General features: G+C 36.7%; 1 long non-coding RNA gene across 1 annotated transcript in view; it reads left to right on the forward strand.

Moving 5' to 3' along the window:
- The first annotated feature begins 10,435 nt into the window (after positions 1 to 10,435).
- Positions 10,436 to 21,541, forward strand: part of LOC138144287 (uncharacterized) — a 43,028-nt gene continuing 31,922 nt past the window's right edge. The window contains exon 1 of the long non-coding RNA XR_011163911.1: positions 10,436 to 11,100. This is a non-coding gene — a long non-coding RNA (uncharacterized lncRNA). The remainder of the gene's footprint in view (positions 11,101 to 21,541) is intronic.

Below are 21,541 nucleotides of genomic sequence, written 5' to 3' on the forward strand. Positions count from 1 at the left end.
CTCTGCTTCCAGTAGAGAATGCTTTGTCTCAAATCACTGTGGTATTCACAGCTGATGCAGCTATTAGGAGGGTGCTATCTCTGCAGCCCCCACAAACTGTTGCTCACTGGTCACAGACATCTGGACTACCACCCAAGACCACAATCCAGATCCAAGCAGGTTAAAGCAAGTGTGATGACCCTCCAAATGTTCACTTGGCCCCCTTATGATCTGCAGGCCAGGAGCTCTGAAGCAGCCACATGGAGACAGCTGCAGGGCCACCACACCTCTGCCACTTCTAGCTCCAGGGCAAGGGCCAAACCACCTCCTCTATCCCCCTCAGTTCCAACAGTGTTCTACATGGACCTCTCAATTTTTCTTCAGCATTCATGGCTTGATTAATCTGGAAACCACCACTGCTACTAGTGATCCACTCTCCTGAAGTCCTCTTCGGCGACTGGTGGGGGCAGCCCTGGGGTTAAAATCTAGGGCTCATGCAGGGCTGGGCTTGGCTCCCAACATGTTGCTTTGAACCCTTCCTGCCTGCCTGCTAGGCAGCCTTCAGCGGGTGATTTCTTTCTCTCTGTCACTTTGTGGGTTCTGTAGCTCTAAAATTTGTTCAGAGTGATATTTTATAGGTATTTGAGGTAGTTATGAAGGGAGTTCATGGAGTTTTCCTGTTCCTATGCTGCCATCTTGCCTTCACCTCCAATCATTAATAGTCTAAAGAAAGGGATTCTAAGCTCTGAGATTTCAACCCTTTCATTGACTATGAAAATAGTCAATGTTGGAGTGGGTATGGAAAGGTAGGCAAAGTAATACAGAGTTAGGGTCTATGAAATGGTCAAACCACTCTGGAAAATCATTTGGAATTATGCAAAACTAAAATGACTATACCTCAATGCAAATAGGAATCTCTAGGAATATAGTCCAAGGAAGTCAGCAATTAAAGCAAAGGTACTATATATGGCAAAATATTTGTGACAACACTTTTTATAATAATAAAGAAGTACAAAGAAAATGTCCATTAATTGCTTCATAACCAAAATAATTGCTGCACATAAATATAAAGGAACATTACTAAAGTGTAAGAAATATTGAATATGAAAAATACAGAATGTATGAGGAGTTTAAATGAATATGTGGACAGGGAAATCAGTAGGACCAGGAAAACAATACACATGATTAATTTAATATTATAGATGAAAGCAGTGACAATAATTTAAATTGAATGCAATGAATTTATAATGACCAATCTCCCCACCATCACCCCTCCCCCCATGTAAAGAGAGATATGAGAAAGCATCTGCCTCCTGTCTTTGCAAACATAAATGGCTCTGGTTGTGAAATACAATCTATATGTTGGTATTTGGTTGATATATTGTCTAGGTTGTGGAATTTATTTTTTAATTGTTTTCACGTATCCCTGACAAGAAGGGAATAATATGATTAGAAATTGAGGCAATTTAAAACAAAAGTATCAATAAAATAAATATTAAAGCATATGATGGTCACAAGTGATAGATATTACAAAATAAAAACATGTAAGATAATTACATATAGAGAAGTAATAGGGTAAAATGGATAGACAGATCTTTTTTTAATTTTTTTTATTAATTTGTTTGCTAACTTTAATTTACAAGATTAAGTTTCACAATTCCTTGTGTTTCAAATTTTGTCCCCCTCCTTCTCCTCCCACCTGCCCATGGCAGTGTACAATCAAGTATAGGATCTGCAAATTCTTTCACATTAGACATTAGTCAGGTTATAAAGATGGATTGTATCAAACGTAATGAAAAATGGTAAAGAAGAAATAAGACCAACAAAGAAAAAAAAACATCAAGTTGTTTGCTTCAATCTGGATTCAAACTCAGTTCTTTCTAGTTCTTTCTCTGAATGTAGAAAGAAGTCTCCATCATGAGTCTTTTGGGAATGACTTATATCACTGCATTGTTGAAAAGAGTCCAGTCAATCAAAGTTGGTCATCACACATACGTTGTGTCTGTAATTGTATAAAAATTTCTCCAGGTTCTAGTCTTCTAACTCAGCACAAGTTCATATAAACCTCTTGAGGTAAATATGAATGCCATCTGCTCCTTGTTTCTTATGGCACAATAGTATTCCATTACATGCATATACCAAAACTTGTTCAGCAATTTCCCAATTGATGGGCACCCCCTTAATTTCCAATTCTTTGCTACCACAAAAAGAGCTGCTACAAATATTTTTGTACCTATGGGTCTTCCTCCCACTTCTATGATCTCTTTGGGATATAACTCTAGAAGTGGTATTGCTGGGTCAAAGGGCATGAAATTATTTATAGCATTATTGGGCATGATTCCAGATTGCTCTCCAGAAAGGTTAGATCAATTCACAACTCCACCAGCAATGCATTAGTGTTCCAATTTGCCCACATCTTCCCTAAGCATTTATCATTTTCCTGTTTTGTCATCTTAGCCAATCTGACTGGTGAGATATGGTACCTCAGTGTTGATTTTATTTGCATTTCTCTAATCAATGGTGACTGAGCATTTATTCATTTGTTTATAGATATCTTTCATTTCTTTCTCTGAAAACTGCCTGTTCATATCATTTGACCATTATAAATTGGGGAATGACTTGTATTCTTATAGATTTGACTCAATTCTCTGAATATTTTAGAAATGAATCCTTTATCAGAGACATAGATTGTAAAAATTCTTCCCCAATTTCCCACCTCCCTGTTAATCTTGGTTACATTGGCTTTGTTTGTACAGAAGCTTTTCAATTTAATTAAATCAAAATTATCCATTTTGCAATTTATAATTCTCTCTAATTCTTGTTTGGTTATAATGTCTTTCCCTCACAACAAATCTGAGAGGTAAACTATTCCTTTTTTTTTTTTTTGAGATTTCTTACAGTATCAACCTTTATACCTATATCATGGACCCATTTAGACTTGATTTCGGTATATGGTGTTAGATAATGGTCTATGCCAAATTTCTGACATACTATATTCCACTTTTCCCAGCAGTTTTTTTCAAATATTGAGTTCTTATCCCAAAAACTGGGGTCTTAGTTTAATAAAAAACAATAGATTACTATACTCATTGACTCCTGACTCTTGTGTGCCCAATCTTTTCCATTCATCTACTACTCTGTTTTTCAGCCAGTACCAAGTAGTTTTGATGACTGCTGCTTTATAATGCATATTGAAATCTTGTATAGCTAGTCCAGCTTCCCTAGCATTTCTTTTCATTAATTCCCTTGATATTCGGGACCGTTTGTTCTTCCAAATGAATATTGTTACTATTTTTTCTAGCTCTATAAAGGAGATTTTTGGTAAATTGATTGGCATGGCACTAAATATATAATGTAATTTGGGGAAAATTGTCATTTTTATTATATTAGCCCAACCCAGCCATGAGGAACTGATATTTTTCCAATTAGTTAGATGTGATTTTATTTGTGTGAAAAGTGTTTTGTAGTTGTGATCATATATGTCGTGAAGTTTTTTTTTTTTTTTTGGCAGGTGGATTCCCAAGTATTTTATATTGTTTACAGTAACTTTAAAAGGGATTTCTCTGTCTACCTCTTGCTGTTGAATTTCATTAGGAATATTGAGGAAGGCCAAGGATTTATGTGGGTTTATTTTATATCCTGCAACTGTGGTAAATGTATTTATTATCTCAAGTAATTATTTACTTCATTCTCTAAGATTCTCTAAGTATATCATTATATAATCTGCAAAGAATGATATCTTGACCTCTTCACTGCATAAATTGATTCCTTTGATTTCCTTTTCTTCTCTAATTGCTACTGCTAACCTTTCTAGTATCAGATAGAATAAGACGGTTGATAGTGGACACCTTTGTTTCACACCTGATCTTATTGAAAATGCTTCTAGCTAATCCCTATTACATATAATACATGCTGATAGTTTTAAATAGATACTACCTATCATATTAAGGAAGGCTCCAGGGGGGCAGAGTCAAGATGGCAGAGTATAAGCAGGACTTCCCCATTGCTCCGGCTTACACCTGCCCCAATCCATGTAAAAAGGAGACTCTAAACAAACTTAGGATCTGCAGAACCCATAAAATTACACAGAGAAGCTAACCTCCCACTGAGGACAGCCCAGCAGGCCAGCAGGAAATGGCCAGAGTAGTGCTCAGTAGTGCTGAGCCCAGCCCCATTCCAAGACTTTAGCCCCAGGGCAGGCGTGACCATCCACCAGCCTGGAGGGATTCCAGATTAGCAGCAGCTGTGGCAGTTTCCAGCTTTATCAACACATAGGTGCCAAGGACAAAGTGAGAAGTAATTGCAGTCTGGAATTTGGGACCCAGTAAGTGAGAGTGTGTGGCTTTTGCCTTCAGGGCAAGGAGACCCTGAGACTCCAGCACAGCCAGCCAGCACCACGTGGCAGCTTCAGCTCCTGGCCTGCACAGTGTAAGGGGACAAAGCACCAGTCTGACGGGTAATTGCACTTGGTTAACCTTCTTGGATCTGGATTGCAGTCTAGGGTAGAGGTCCTGTTGTGTGTGTCCAGCTTGCTAGAGTGTGTGGAGACCTCAGAGAGAGCACCAATATAATACCTCTGGCAGCTGAAAAAACCCCAGCATTTGGGATGAAAGCTCCCCTGACTGGTGGAAGAGTCCTACTTTGGCCAAAAAACTCAGGAGTCAAGTGATTGAATGGCAACATGACCAGGCAAAGGAAACAAAGCAGACAGAAGATTCCAACATTACACTCCTATTTTGTGGACAAAAAGGAGCAAAGCATGGAACAGAAGGAAGACAGTGAAGTCAGAACTCCTGCACCAAATGCTCAAAAGGAAAATACGAGCTGATTACAGGTCATAGAGGACCTTAAGAAGCAGATAAGAGAAATGGAAGAAAAATTTGGAAGAGAAATGAGAACAAAGCAAGAAAATTATGAAATGAGAGTCAACAGACTGACTGAGAAAAATCATACCTTAAAAAATAGAGTAACTCAAATGGCAAAAGAAGCTCAAAAAGTTAATGAGGAGAAGAATACCTTAAAGTCAAATTTCCAGATGGAAAAAGAATCTCAAAAGCTCAATGAGGAGAATCATTTCTTCAGAATTAGATTGGAACAAATGGAAGCTAATGAATTTATGAGAAATCAAGATGCTGTTAAACAGATGCAAACAAATCAAAGAATAGAAAGAAATGTGAAATATATCATGGGAAAAAACACTGACCTGGAAAATAGATCCAGGAGAGATAATTTAAAAAATATTGGATTACCTGAAAGCCATGATTAAAGTAAGAACCTAGAAATCATCCTCCAGGAAGTTCTCAAAGAAAAATGCCTTGATGTTTTAGAACAAGTGGGGAAAATAAAGGTTGAAGGAATCCACCAATCACCTGCTGAGAAAGATCCCAAAAAGACAAGTCCTAGGAATATTATAGCCAGGTTCTGGAATTCGCAGATTAAGGAGAGAATATTACAAGCACCCAGGATGAAACAATTTGAATATTGTGGAAACACAATCAGGATAACCCAGGATCTGGCAGCTTCTACACTGAGGGATTGACGGGCTTGGAATATGATATTCTGGAGGGCAAAGGAGCTAGGATTAAAACCAAGAGTCACCTAACAGCAAAACTGAGTATCATGTTTCAGGGAAAATTATGACAATTCAGTGGAATTTAGGACTTTCAAGCATTCTTGCTGAAAAAAACAGAGTTGAATAGAAAATTTGACATTCAAATCTTAAGCAAGAGAAGCATGAGAAGGTAAACAGGGAAAAGAAACCATAAGGAACATATCATAATTGAAGTATTAACATTCTTACATAGAAAAACAATAATTTTAACTTATGAGACTTTTCTCAGTAGTTGAAGGGAATAGAAATATGTGTCTATATATGAGGGTATATGAGCATAGGAATACATATGTGAATGTGTGTATATATGTTTACATGTATCCATAGAGGACACAGGACCAATTTAACAGGAAGGGATGATACTTAAAAGGTGAAATTAAGAGATGAGAGAGGACTATAATGAGAGGAGATGTGGAGAGACAGAATGGGGTAAACTATCTCATATAGAAGAGGCAAGGGAAAATGGTTACAATGGAGGGGAAGAATAGGAAGGCAAAAGGGTATGTGTTAAACTTACTCCCACTGAATTTGGCTTGAGGAGAGAATGTAATACACACTAAATAGGGTATCTCACCCTCCAGGAGAGTAGGTGGGGAAGGGGATAAAAGGGGGGATGATGGAAGGGAGGGCAGGCTGGGGGGAAGGGAAGTTGGAAGCACCCAATTTTGAAAAGGGGCAGGATCAAAGTAGAGAATAGAACAAGTGGGAGGTGGGATAGGAGGGAGGGAAATATAGTCAGTCTTTTACAATATATCTACTATGTTATTGTTTTGCATTAGCCACACATATACAGTAAGGGTGGGTGACAAGGGAGGAAGGGAATGAAACTGGCATTCAAAGTTTTAAAATCAAAAATTTATATATATATATATATATATATATATATATATATATATATATATACTATTATTAATATTATTTTCCACGTGATTGGGAAATATGATATACAGGCACTGGGGCATAGAGATGCACTGGAAAAGTTGAAAGGGTATGGTAGAAAATATGGGAGAGAGCAGATTGGAGGAAGGGATATCCTGTGGGACTGCTATTTTGAGACAGTGGGTAAGGGAAAAATGGGCAGAAAATTTTTAACTCAAAATTTGGCAAAAATGAATGATGTAAAGCAGAAGTTAATAAAGCATTAAAAAAAAAAGGAAGGTTCCATTTTTTCCTATACTTCCTAGTGTTTTTAATAGGAATGAATGTTGTATTTTGTCATAAGCCTTTCTGCATCTATTGAGATAATCACGTGGTTTCTGCTAGTTTAATTGTTGATATTATCCATTATACTGATGGTTTTGCTAATATTAAAGTATCTTTGCATTCCTGGAATAAATCCTACCTGATCAAAGTGCTTTATTCTTAAGATAAATTGCTATAGTCTTTTGGATAATATTTTATTTAAAATTTTTGCATCTATATTCATGAGGGAAATTGGTCTATAATTTTCCTTCTCTCTTTTATCTCTTCTTGATTTAGGTATCACTATCATATTTGTGTCATAAAATAATTTAGTAGTACTCCTTCTTCACTAATTTTCCCAAATATTTTGTAGAGTAATGGAATCAATTGTTCTTTAAATATTTAATAGAATTCACTAGTAAATCCATCTGGCCCTGGTGATTTTTTCCTAGGGAATTCACTGATGGCTTGTTTGATTTCTTTTTCTGAGATTGGGTTGTTTAAGTAATTTACTTCCTCTTCAGTTAATCTGGGCAACTTGTATTTTTGTAAGTATTCATCCATTTCCCTAAGATTATCAAATTTATGTGCATACACTTTGGAAAAATAACTCCTAATTATTGTTTTAATTTCTTCTTCATTGGAGGTAGATTCACCCTTTTCATTTTTGATACTCATAATTTGGTTTATTTTTTATCATATTGAATAAGGTTCTATCAATTTTATTGTTTTTTTTTTCATAAAACCAGCTCTTGGTTTTATTTATTAATTCAATAGTTCTCTTAATTTCAATTTTATTAATCTCTCCTTTGGTTTTTGATATTTCTAGTTTATTATTTGATTGGGGATTTTCAATTAATTGGTTTTCTAGTTTTTTCAATTGCGTGCCCAATTCATTGACCTCCCTTTTCTCTAATTTAATAATATATGTACTCAGGTATATAAAACTTCCCCTAAGAACTGCCTTTAATGCATCCCACAAATTTTGGTATGTTGTCTCATTAATATCATTTACCTGAATGCAATTACTGATTTTTTTCTATAACTTCTTGTTTTACCCATTCATTCTGTAGGATTAAATTGTTTAATTTCCAATTAGTTTTTAGTCTATCTTTCCATGGCCCTTTATTGCATATAATTTTTATTGCAGCCTGATCTGAGAAGGATGCATTTATTATCTCTGCTTTTCTGCACTGATTTGTGAGGTTTTTTCACCCTAGAATATGGTCAATTTTTGAGTTTGTGCCATGAACTGCTGAGAAGAAAGTATAATCTTTTTTATCCCCATTCAGTTTTCTCCAGAGATCTATCATAACTAGCCTCTCTAGAATTCTATTCGCCTCCTTAACTTCTTTTTGTTTATTTTGAGATTAGATTTATCAAGTTCAGAGAGGGGGAGATTAAGGTCCCCCACTAATATAGTTTTGCTATCTATTTCTTCCTCTATTTCTCTTATCTTCTCCTCCAGGAATTTGGATGCTATACCACTTGGTGCTTATATGTTAAGTAATTTTATTTCTTCATTCTCAGTGGTGCCTTTTAGCAGTTTATAGTTTCCTTCCTTATCTCTTTTAATTAGATCTATTTTTGCTTTTGCTTTATCTGAGATAAGGATTGCTACCCCTGCTTTTTTTTTTTTTTTTTTTTTATGTGAAGTTTAATATATTCTTCTTTTTTCTTTTCCTTTTTTTTTTTATTTGTTTTTTTTTTTCTTTTTTTTTTTTTTAGATAAGGATTTTTTCCCCTTTTTTTTTTTTTTTTTTTACTTTAGCTGAAGATTAATATATTCTACTCTAGCCTTTTACCTTTACCCTGTGGGTATCCCTTTGTTTCAAATGTATTTTTGTAGACAGAATATTGTAGCACTATGGTTTTAATCCATTCTTCTATCCACCTCAGTTTTGTTATAGAATTAATCTCATTCTCATTCTCAGTAAGGATGACTATCTGTCACTTACCCTCCATCCTATTCCCTCCCCTGCTTATGGTTTTGTTTCTTCCTTCTCCCTTCCCCTCCTTAAGGGTTTTCCTCTTGACCACCACCTCCCTCAGTTTTCTCTCCTGGTGAACCCCACCCTTCTTTACCTACCCTCTCCCCCCTACTAATATTTCCCTCCCCCTCTAATCCCACCTTTTTATCCTCCCTTACCTTCCTACTGCCTATTGGACTCAATAGATTTTTATACTTATCAAAGTATGTTATTCCCCCTTTAACCTCAAACCAATGAGAATAAATTTAATACACTGCTCCTCTCCCTCCCTGCTTTCCCTCTATTTAATTAATTTTTGGGTCTCTTCATATTAGAATCTTAAATTTAACTGATTATGTTGATCTCTCTTTGAACCAAAACCAGTGAGAATCATTTTCAAATGATGTTCTCCCTCTTTCCTTCCCTTCTGCTATAGTGTGTTATTATGCCTCTTTGTATGGCATAATTTACATTTTTTTTTGCCTCATCCTTTCCTTTTATCACATTACAGTCCCTTTGACCCCCTTAATAAGTTTTTTTTTATCAGATTAGTTCATTTATACCCACACCCTCTATATATGTATAATCATTTTAAAGATCATGATAATCATATAGATTTCGATATTGACAGTTATCAGGTTCTCATAGAAAGATGTGAATATTTTGCTCTTATTGCATCCCAAGTTATGTGCATGTGTGTATGTGTGAGTGGGTGTTTTCCTTGTTTACCTTTTTATGTCTTTCTTGAGTCTTGTAATTGGAGATCAAATTTTCCATTGAGCTCTGGCTTTTTCATCAGGAAATCTGGATGTCCCATATTTCATTAAATGACCATCTCCTTGCGTGAAAGATTATGCTCAGTTTTGCCAGGTAGTAAATCCTTGGTTGCAGTCCTAGCTCTTTTGCCCTACAAAATATCAAATTCCAATCCCTCCAATCTTTTATTGTGGAAGCTGCTAGGTCCTTTGTGATCCTGACTGTAGTTCCATGATATTTGAATTGTTTCCTTTTGGCTGCTTGCTCTATTTTCTCCTTAAACTTGTAATTCTGGAATTTGGCAAGTATATATTTCTTGGAGTTTTCAATTTGGGATCTCTTTCAGGAGGAGTCCTGTGAATTCTTTCAATGACTGCTTTATCTTCTGATTCCAGGACTTAAGGCATTTATCTTTGACAATCTCTTGGAGGATGTTGTCCAGACTGCTTTTTTCATCATGGCTTTCTGGTAAACCAATAATTCTTATGTATGTCTCCTGGATCTGTTCTCTAGGTCAGTTGTTTTACCAGTGAGATATTTTCCACTTTCTTCCAATTTTTCAATCTTCATGTTTTGTTTGATTGACTATTGGTGCAACATAGAGTCCTGAACATCAATTTGACTGATACTGATTTTTAGTGAATTATTCTCTTTGGTTAGTTTTTGAAGGTCCTTTTTTAGGGAGAAATTTTCTCCAATTGGTTCACTTATTTTACTTTTTAAGGATTTGTTTTATTCAGTGAGACTTTTTTTTCAATTTGGTCATTGTAGATTTAAATTTGTCTTCTACCTCCCTAATTTGTCCTTTAAAATCTTTCTTAAGGTCCTCTAAGAATGCTTTTCAGGCTTGAGACCAGTTCATATTTCCTTCTGTGGTCTCAGGTGTGAGTATAGAGTTCATGTTTTCCTTTATATTTGGTTGTTCCTGATTGCTATAATAAGCTCTAATTCATTTTCTTGCCTTCCCCTTCTCCCTCTCAGCTTCTTTCTTTCCCATTGTAATTTCCCATTTTCTAAATTCTCAGGCTGGGATCCCAGGACCTGGTTGTTGACTTTGTATGCTATAGCCTCTGGGTGTCTAGATTAAGGCCAAGGCCAGGAGTCTCAGTGTTCCTCCTGAATTATGCTGAGGGTCACAGTAATCTGAGAAGGATGGGTGGTCTGGCCATTTCAGATTTCTGTCTCTATGCCCCTGGGCTACTGCTCAGGCAGGCTTTTGCTGGTCAGGTGAGGTGGGGCTTGTTGGGACCCCTCCCCCTCTTCTCTTCACACTCCTTGCTGCCTCAGTTACACCCCTTCTCAGTGACTCCCAAGCCCCAGGCTACTTCCACTTTCTCAGGATTTCACTCTGGGTGGGACACTTATCTCTGGGTTTTCTAGCTTAGGGAGGGGTAATGGGAGCAGCCAGAGTTTATTTTGGCATCCTAGCCCCAGAACAAAAAAGGCAGGCAATTTCTAAACTTCCAGGATGGGGGTTGATACCTCCAGGAGAAGCTGCTGTCTCTGCTGGGGTCCCTGAGCCCTCTCTTACCCGGCTCCAATGGATGCTCCTGTCCAGTGGTGAGATGCTTGTGAGATGGCTGCAAATCGCCCTTGAGTCAGGTGAGTCCTGCAATTGGGACTCCTTCTCTCTCTGCTGTAGTCTGCTCTCTATTCCGAGCTGCTGCAGCTCCCACGTGCTCTGCACTCCCCCTGCCTGGACCCATGTGGGCACTTTCCTGGGCTGGAATCTGCCACTGTCTGTCTCCCAGTGGATTCTGACACTCCAAAATCCATTCAGATTCTCTTTTTAAAGTTTAGTGATGGGATTCACAGAGGAGGTTAGAAAAGTTATTGCTTCTGTTGTGACATCTTGGCTCCACCCCTCTGACAGGTAGATCTTAGAGTCAAGAAGACCTGGGTTCAAGGCTCAACTCTGTGACATAGTTTCTCATTTTTATGGAAGTTGTTCAGACCTCAACTTTCTTTTACTTGCTAACTTGATGGCATGGTTGAGGTTTTTTTTTTGTTTGTTTGTTTTTTGTTTTGTTTTTTGCCTTTTGGAGGGCAATTGGGGTTATGTAACTTGCCCAAGGTTACACGGCTACTTTTGTGTGTGTGAGTGTGTGTGTGTGTGTGTGTGTGTGTGTGTGTGTGTGTATGGGTGGGTGGGTGTGTGTGTGGATGTTAAGTGTCTGAGGCCAGAACAGAGCTTGGGTTCTCCTGACTCTGGGCTGGCGCTTTACCCACTGTGCCACCTGGCCACCCCATGGTTGAGTTTTAAGCTATCTAAATCCCTTCCTTATTCAATCACTTTTCATTTCCTTTGTTTTCAAACCCCAACAAATATTCTCTAGTACCATCTATATTCTGCTGAATGCTCAGAAAAAGTCACACTACCTTGCTGACGAATTCATCTTTGCTAATACCTCTCCCACAGCACTGTCAGTCTTTGTACTCTACCAGAGTCTATTCCAGATTCTTTTTTCTTTTCAAACCACCTAGACCCTCCTTAATTGTCAGCAGAAGAAATCTCATATTTTACCAAGAACATTTAGCTCTACTTAACTCCATTTTTTCTTCAATTATGATCTTTCAGTATCCTCAAAAGTATCCAATATTATTCTTTCCTTTGCCCAAGAAAACCAATTATTTTTGCTTTTGCTTTGTCTGAGATAACGATTGCTACCACTGTTTTATTTTTTTATTTTTTTTCTACCTTAGGCTGACACATAATACATTCTGCTCCATCCCCTTATTTTACTCTGTCTGTGTCTCTCTGTTTCAAGTGTGTTTCTTGTATATTGTTGGATTCTGGTTTTTAATCCATTCGGTTATCTACTTCTCTTTTATGGATGAATTCATCCCATTTACATTCACGTTCATGATTACTCATTCTGATTTTCATCGATACTATTTCATTCTGCTTTATCTTTCTGTCTCTGTCTCTGTCTCTCTGTCTTCCTCTCTGTCTCTCTCTTTGTCTATTTGTTTCTCTCTATGTTTCTCTCTTTCTCTCTAATTTTACCCTGTTTCTTCTCAAATGATTATTTTGCTTCTCATCACTATCTCTCATAATCTACCCTCTCTTCTCTTCTCTCATTCCTCTCCTACCTTCTGAGTTACATAGGTTTCTCTTCCCAATTAAATGTGCATGCTATTCACTCTTTGAGTCAATTCCAACAGAAGTAAGGTTCAAGCATTGCCCACCACTCCCCTCCCCCATCTTCTCCTCCTTTGCAAAAGCTCTTTTATGTGATATAAGTTCCCTTCTTTTTCCTCTGCTTTCTTCCTTCTTTCAGTATATCTCTCTTTTTCACATCTTAATTTTATTTTTTAAATCATTTTATTAAAATCATCTCATACCGATGCCTTCTACGTATACTCCTTAACTGCCATAATAATTATAAAATTGTTGTTGTTGTTGTTCAGTCTTTCATTCACATCTAAATCCTTGTAACCCTATTAGGGTTTTCTTAACATAGATACTAGAGTAGTTCACCATTTTCTTCTCCATCTCATGCTCCAGCTCCAACTCATGAAGAAAGCAGGATTAAGTGACTTTCTCAGGGTCACACAGTTAGTGAGTGTCTGAGTCTAGATTTCAACTCAGTGATGAGCCTTCTAGACTTTAGGCCCAGGACTCTATCCACTGTGAGAAAATTGCCAAAGGGACTTGCCCAAGGTCACACATGTAGTAAGTGTTGTATCTAAGATCCGAATTTGAACTCTGGAGCTCTACCTACTGGGTCACCTAGCTGTCCTATAAAATTCTTAGGCATTCTAATTCTTATCTTCCCACATAGACATGTAAAAGTTTAAAACTTATTGATTCCCTTATGATTCCTCTTTCATATTTTCCTTTTTATGCTTATCTTGAGTCTTTTGTTTGAATGTCAAATTTTCTGTTCGGCTTTGACCTTTTCATCAGGAATGTTTGAAAGTTCTCTATTTCATTAAATAACTATTCTTTTTTGCTCTGAATGATTATACTCAGTTCTGTGGGACAGATTATTCTTGGTTGTGATCCTAACCCCTTTGACTTCTGGAAAATCATATTCCAAGCCCTCCAATCCTTTAATATGGAGCTGCTAAATCTTTTTCTATTCTGACTATGGTTACACAATACATAAATTGTTTCTTTCTGACTGTTTACAATATTTTTCCCTTGAACTAGGAATTCTGGAATTTGTCTATAATATCCCTGGAAATGTTCATATTGGCGTCATTTTCAGTAGAGTATTAGTGGACTCTTTCTATTTCTTTTTTAACCTCTGGTTTTAGGATATCAGAGCAGTTTTTCTTTATAATTTTTTTAAAGATGACTTTCAAATGGTCCAGTAATTCTTAAATTAATTTTCCTCAATCCATTGTCCAGGTCCATTTTTTTCATTTTTTTTCCTCCAATGAGATATTTCACATTTTCTTCTATTTTTTTTTTTAATTCTCTTGATGTTGCTTTATATATTTTCTGGTTGTGTCAAGATTCATTAACTCCTACTTAACCAATTCTAATTTTGAAGGAATTATTTTCCTTAGTGATCTTTTGTACCTCTTTTTCCATTTGTCCAGTTCTGCATTTTTTAGTGGGTTTTTGTGTCTCTTTTACAATTTAGCCAACTCTCTTTTTCAAAATGTTGTTTTCTTCAATAATTTTTGAACGTTTTTTACCAAATTGTTGAGTATTTTTTCATGGTTTTCTTGTATCACACTCATTTTTCCCATTTTTTTCCTCTACCTCTTATTCAATTTGAAAAATCCTTTTGGAGCTTTTCTAGGAATTCTATTTGGGACTATAAACAATTCACATTTTTCTTTGAGGCTCTGTGTATAGCTTCTTTGACAAAATTTTCTTTTGGTTTTGTGTCTTGATCTTCCCTATTAAGGGAAATTATATAGTAACTTGTTATGGTCAGATTCTTTCTTGGTTGTTTTCTCAATTTTCTATCCTATTTCTTGACTTTAAATTTTATGTTAAAACTAAACTCTGATCCTCAGGTAGAGGAGGTACTGTCACAAGCTTCAGGCTGCCATTTTTCAGAGCTAACTCTGGGTTCTATAAGTTTTTGTTACTTCCAAGGTCATGTGATCTAAGGAGAGGTGTGGTGACTGCTTCCCTGGCCTGTGCTCTACAGTACAGTGCTTAGATCTTGGTCAGACATAGAAGACATCACTGTTATCCACTGCATGCTGGGCTATTGCCAATCATCTTGACCTTTGTCTTGCTACAAGACAATGATGACTCTGAAAGACAAAGTGAGACTCTGTCTCACTTAAATCCAATTCATGCACAAGTCAAGGTGTCACCTCATATTGTCATTGGTCCTCTTTGAAAACAAAGTATAAACAACAATATTAACATCCTGTTCCCCTATAGTCACTAGCATTAGCACTCCTCCTTGCCCTGAGACTGTTACCAGTCTGTAGCCACTCTTTCTGCCTTGGAATCGAGGCCAGGGTACTTAATCCCCCATGAGTGACTGCAACCATGCCTCTCCACCGTGGAATCACAACCTGGGTTCCTGTTGTCCTGTGCTCAAATGCTATTCCTCCTTTTAACATTGAGACTGTGACTCAGGACTGCATATTAGCAATGTAATAAGGTTCTTGAATTCGTCACCAACAAAGCTCTCCTGCAATATCCTCCAGATAAGTTGTCTCAGCCCCTCACCTGCCATGGGATGACAGCTCCTAAAGCTGCTGAAGCTGCCAATACATCCACCCCTAAGGTGATACCTGCACTGCCTGCACTGCCTTTAAAGGACTGCCACCTCCCAGTGAGACATTCCTTTCCTATTGACCTCTTAAATTGTCTTGGGCTGGAAAACTGTTTCACCTAACCTTCTGTTGGTTATGCATCCCTACAATTTAAGTAGAGGCATTATTTTATAATTGTTTGGAGAGGCATTTGAGACAGTTCAGATGAGTATTCTATATTCTATCATCTTGATTTTGCCCCTCCAGAAAAAACTGTTTTCTAGAACACAACTTATTTTTCTAGAAGATATGTTTCTGAATGAGTCAGTGGATAAAGTGCTGGGCCTGGAGTCAGGAAAACCTGAGTTCAAATTTGGCCTCACTCATTAGTTTTATGACCCCAGACAAGTCACTTAAACTCTGTTTGCTTTAATTCACTAGAGAAGGAAAAGTCAAACCATTCTAGTATCTTTGCTATGAAAACCCCACACAGGTTCCTAAAGAGTTGGAAATAACTGAACAACCACAAATACCAAATCATTGAATATTTCTGGCTTTGTAACCAAATTCTGGGTCATGTTCAGGTCTACCTAACTCCATGAAAATTATTCTCTTTTCTCAAATATCATCGCTGAGGAATACCTGGAATCATCACTGAGATATGCACTGAATGAAAATTCTAAATGGATAAGAAACAGTTCATTCTACTAATCTTAATATTTAATTTTTCCAGCAAAATTCCCCAATAAGTAGAACTAGACCTTATAAAATATTTTTAAAATATGTTTTCATGTCATTGTTTTAAGAAAGACGTATTTTTTAAAAATTAGCATATGTTTATCTTTAATTGTTATCAGTAATAAAAAAAAAGTCTTTTGGTCCAAACATGTGTGGATTGTAGATCATATGAAATTTTTTTAAGCAGTTGGGGTTAAGCAACTTGCTCAAGGTTACACAGCCATTTATTTTGTGTGGGTGCTAAGAATCTGAGGCCAGAACCAATCCTGGGTCTCCTGACTTCAGGGCCAGTGCTCTTACTCACTGCACCACCTGGCCACCCTCATATGACAAATTATTGCAAAAAAAAAATAAAACCCTGGGTGACATGCTTTGGGGGTGAATCTTGTACAAAGTACACACTCTTATTTTCCTTTATCTTTTATCATTTATGGATCATTTTTTCTTATACTTCAGGAAATCTTTCTTCAGCCTAATATGTCTCCTCTTTAGCCCTATTCATCATTCTCTTTCTCCAACTCTTGCCTGGTTTCTTCAGTGAGATCTATCTCCCTTCTGAACTATATATTCTATTCCCAAGCCAAAAATCATCCTAATCATGACTTACAATGATAAGACTGATATAGTTGTTTCAAGGAAAAGGGAAATGGCAGGGTGTGAAGTGAAACTAGAAATAAAAGCCAAATACCATCAATTTTTAAATTTTTTGAAAAATGTTTGACATTGTCAGAATTTCTGTGAGGCTCTATCTACCTCTTCATCTCCCTCATCACTAAATCTGTTTGTTTCAAGCATGTATTAAACAAAAATCCTTTTAAAAATTACTTGTTATTCTTTATTTTATTTAATTATTGTTATTGCTGCTGCATAGTATTTCAATTGTATTATGCATTAAATAAGTTTTTCTTGCATAATCTGTGAAGTAAATAATTATTTCTAACATAATTCCAATAAGAAAATTCATTCTGAGTGGTAAACAAGAAACTGACTTCTGTACAATTGAAAGAGAGATGTGTAGATTTGATTTAAGAAAGTATAGATGAAATCTATGAATTAGTTGATTAAGGCACGGATTTGAGCATTAGGTGACAGAGGGGAGAGAAAGAGAAGAATATGAGATTTTTAAAAAGAATTCATATTATTTAATGTATAGATGCAGATGGGGAAGGAAGGTGAAGGAATCAAACAACTGAGGTCTTGATCTCAGTGATTCTGAAAATGTACTGTTATCAACAAAATTAATGAAGTTGAGACAGGGAGCTACTTTTGGGGACAAGGTGAATAACGTAGGTTGGAAATGTTGAGATTGACTTGTGGGTAAGACATTCAAGTGGTTAATATGATTGACAGTTGCCTTTCCTTCTTAAAGAGGAACAAAAGACCCTACTGTGCTGGAGTCAAAGTACAGTGTGTTCAACTGTGGCTGATCAGACCAATACAAATTCAGAAGGCTCCACCACAGGTTAGGTAAAAATAGTCCATGTGAACATTTACTGTGGAGATATCTCTAAATTTGCATATCTCACATCTATCACAATTGTCCTTCTCACATAGAGCACAACAACTTCTTTGATGTGGGCATGCCATGATGGGTGATCCTGTCCAGTGTCTCTCATCACAAAATCAATTTCAAAGTTCTTCAGAAAGATCTTGAGAGTGTCTTTGTATCAATCTTCTTCTCCATATGAGCACTTGCCTTGTGTGAGTTCTCTTTAATATAGTTTTTAATTAAACATATGTTTGGCATTCAGATAATGTGGTTAGCCCCTAAGCATTGAGTTCTCTACAGAAGAGTTTGAATACTAGTCAGTTCAGCTTGAGAAAGGACCTCAGTGTATGGTACCTTATCTTGCCGGATGATCTACAGAATCTTCCTGAGACAATTCAAATGGAAATGATTCAGTTTCTTGGCACAGAACTGGTATACTGTGCAGTTTTCACAGGCATATGCCAATTGATGATGAGAGTCTCTGGTCCTTCATAAATTTTTCCTTTGACCTCATCAGGGTCCATCATGTGGGAGCATAGATACTGATGATGGTAGCATGGCATTTTCCTGCAAGTAACAATCACATCTTCATGATTTTTTTAATCAGTCTTGTTCAGAAACATACAAACTTGTTCACCAGGTTAGTTTTGATTGTGAAACCTACACCAGTTTCATGGGACTACCCATCACTGCAGCTACATCAAAAACATGTCTATCTCCAATTTCAGTCAACTGTAAACTGATCAGTAAACAGATGTATTTCACTCAGGGCTGTTATCTAGCTTTGATACCTATTGAATTCTCTCATAAAAAAGACTGTTTGTCTTCCAGTTCTTCTGGACTTTATATTGTCCATAAGCATGAACACATTTCAGATGCTAATGGTGATTAGAATCATCCTTGCGAAAAAGTTTTGTGGGTTTTTTTTTTTGTTTGTTTTTTGACTGCAAGGTAGGATTTCTGTCTGTTGTGGTGAACAGGCCAGGGTTAGGTTAGGTGAAGCAGACAATTTTTAGATAATTTTTAGACTCTTTCTCACATCAGGAGGTGAGCAGTGCAGTCTTTCAAAAAAGCTACTGACACCCAGGGGTCTACTGAATCCCACTGATGCTTCATTCCAGTGAGAATATGACTCAATGCCCTGGGCCTTCTGTGTGCTGGGTTGTGAATGCAGCTTCCAGTGTACCTACATCTGCTGATTCATCACCTCCTCTCAGGCACAGGACTTCTAGGTAGGTAAAATGCTGAATTGATAAGGGTGATATCTTTAGACTTGCTCATAAATTGAACTAATTAATCAAAATTATACAAATTGGCCTCACTCTCTCTTCCAGAGTCATCTGAGGCAAGTGGCAAGATAAAAGTCAAAACTACTGTCAGTGACTTGGAATGCAGTGGATAACACTGGCCTCTTTGATGTCTAAACCAGTTCTAAGCATTCCACAGTGCCTGCTTCATCTGCCTTTATGGTTCAAAAATTTTAAATTCCTTAAGTGTGGGGCCTATGTGTTCTGTAACCTTTGTATCCACAAATACATAATCCTGTGCACTGATAGATATTCAATAAGTATTAATTGCATTCAACTGAACTGAACTGAATTAAGGCAATAATTGTAGACTTCTCTTTTAAGAAGTTTGTCAGAGAAAGTCATGACACTAAGGAGTGCAGAACACTTGGACAGAAGATATAAAAATGAAATCAAGTAGCAAAATAACAAACTTTTTCTTCACAAGAAAAAGCTTGAGGAAAAAACAACATGGGGATAGCTAAGTGGTGCAGTGAATAGAGCACCAGCCCTGGAGTCAGGAGGACCTAGTTTCAGATGTGGCCTCAGACACTTAACACAAAAAATAGCCGTGTGACCTAAGGCAAGTCACTTAACCCCAATTGCCCTCCAAAAAGCAAAAAACAAAAACATGGAGACAAGAAAAAAAAACTGTTTTGGGTTCTGTTAACATCAAGAAGAAACTGACAGGACCACTTCTTGAGGAAAATGGCATAGTCTCAACTCCTATCTTAACTGTTCATGTTTCCTTTAAGAGTAAAATATGGCCTTCATAATGAAAAATGTTTAGGGAAAAGAAGGCCACAAACAAAAACAGAAATTGGAAGAAGGTGCTTGGCTAATATAAAATGTTTACATTTCAGTGTTCAAATTGATTCGATTCCAAGAGACCAAAAGAATTTACAGGTGTTATTATAAATGTACTAGAAGATATTATTGCAGTCACAGTGAATAGAAAAGGTGCCAGATGATTAAAGACAAGCAAATATTATCTCTCTTTTTTAAATGACCTGGATTCAAAACTTAGACCTTCCATTTACTACTTATGCTGAATTCAATGAATTATTTAATCTCTAAGCTTCAATTTCTTCATCTGTAAAATTATGGAATATTATAAGGTCTCTGAGATCCCTTTCTGCTTTCAATCTATGACTTCCAGGTTTTATGATAGTATGATTAAACATATAATTTCTGGCAAAATTTTAAAATTGTTAAATATTTATATTTATTGAGTCATTGAACAAAGTTATGGCATAGAAATAGCTAACATTTATATAGCACTTTAAGGTTTGCAAAGAACTCTAGAGATTTATTATCCTGCCCTCACAATTCTGGGGTATAAGTATTACTATTATCATTATTATTTTATTTATATTGCAATGTTTATTATATTTATTTTATTATGTTAACCGCCATTTATAGTTGAGAAAATTAAAGCAGTTACAAGTGACTTGCATAGGGTCACACAACTCATGAGTGTCTGAGGCTGGATTTGAACAAGAGGCTTCTAGGTACACCTCTTCATCCACTTAATCACCTAGCTGCCAATGACATGGACTTCTTATTTTTAAATTCTTTATCTTTTTTTTTTTTGCTCTAAAAGCCTTATATTTTAAGTAGATGGCTTTATTATTAATTCAACAATCATTCCTAATGTGTATCAAAGATGTTAGTCTGAAGCAGGGTATTATAAGATTAGGCTTGGTGGTCTTGAGATTACTATGACAGTTTCTTCTTAAGGGAGATCATAGCTTATGGAATGTCGACATCTAAATCATTATTATAAGTTTTGGGCTGATGGTTTTGAAGCCATCATACTTCCCTCTTAAGTGGAGTTATAAACTTATAAAACAACATGGAAAAATATGTACAGTAGCATTTATTGAAAGTTACAATAACATTTTTGAAGGGACACACAGTGTCCTCCAAATAATATTTTGTCTACCATCAGCTTGGTATTTTCTCATTGATAACACCACATACACACACATCTTGCAAATTTTATATATTCATACATACATACATACATACATATGTAATATATGTTACACACACAGATACACCATTTTTTTTCCTCTGATCCCTGACAGACAACTCAGCCAGCTGCTTGGGAGACCATCAAAAATCATTGAATAAGAACATCATTCTCAGAAGAGCATTTTGGAGTACACCTTCACCTCTAGCAGGAGTGTGCCTTCCTGCTAGAACACTTAACTCCCTTCCTACTGAATGCATTCATGTCTCTGTGCTCCCCAATGCAACCACTTACATTACTTCAGTTATACGTTATGTTAGTGTTATGCCTGTATTGTATGCTGGGTCCTCGTTTCCTCTCTCCTATTCCCCTTTCATCCTTCTCCATTTCATGAAATGAAACTTTACATTGAACTAACTCATATTTTACATATTATTCTCAGTGCCAGAACTCATTAAGCAGTTGTTTTCCCTGACATCTCTGGCTGATCCAGTGACCTTTCCTTAGACATGAACTTAGTACTTGCATAAGCACTAACCTATTAACTGCCACACCTCTACGCTGTAGGATTAGATGACTCTGAGCCCAGTTGTACAAAGCAAGAGTCAACAGGGGAACCCTACATCCTCCAAAGAGGGACTCTTTTATGCCAAAGTACTGTCTCAAAACACAAGGGTCCTTAACTTTTATGAAAGGAAAATATAGCCCATACACACACACATAACCCAAAAAAACGAAGTTTAAAATGTGTTTCAATCTCCCTAGAGTAATCTCTCTCTCTGTCTCTCCCTGTCTGTGTGTCTCTCTCTATGTCTTTCTCTCTGTCTCTCTGTCTCTCTGTCTCTCTCTCTGTCTCTCTCTCTCTGTCTCTGTCTCTCT

The sequence above is a fragment of the Petaurus breviceps genome, unplaced genomic scaffold, assembly GCF_028583685.1.
Source record: "Petaurus breviceps papuanus isolate PSGF00001 unplaced genomic scaffold, PetGlider_PUasm1.0 90696, whole genome shotgun sequence".
Taxonomy (NCBI): Eukaryota; Metazoa; Chordata; class Mammalia; order Diprotodontia; family Petauridae; genus Petaurus; species Petaurus breviceps.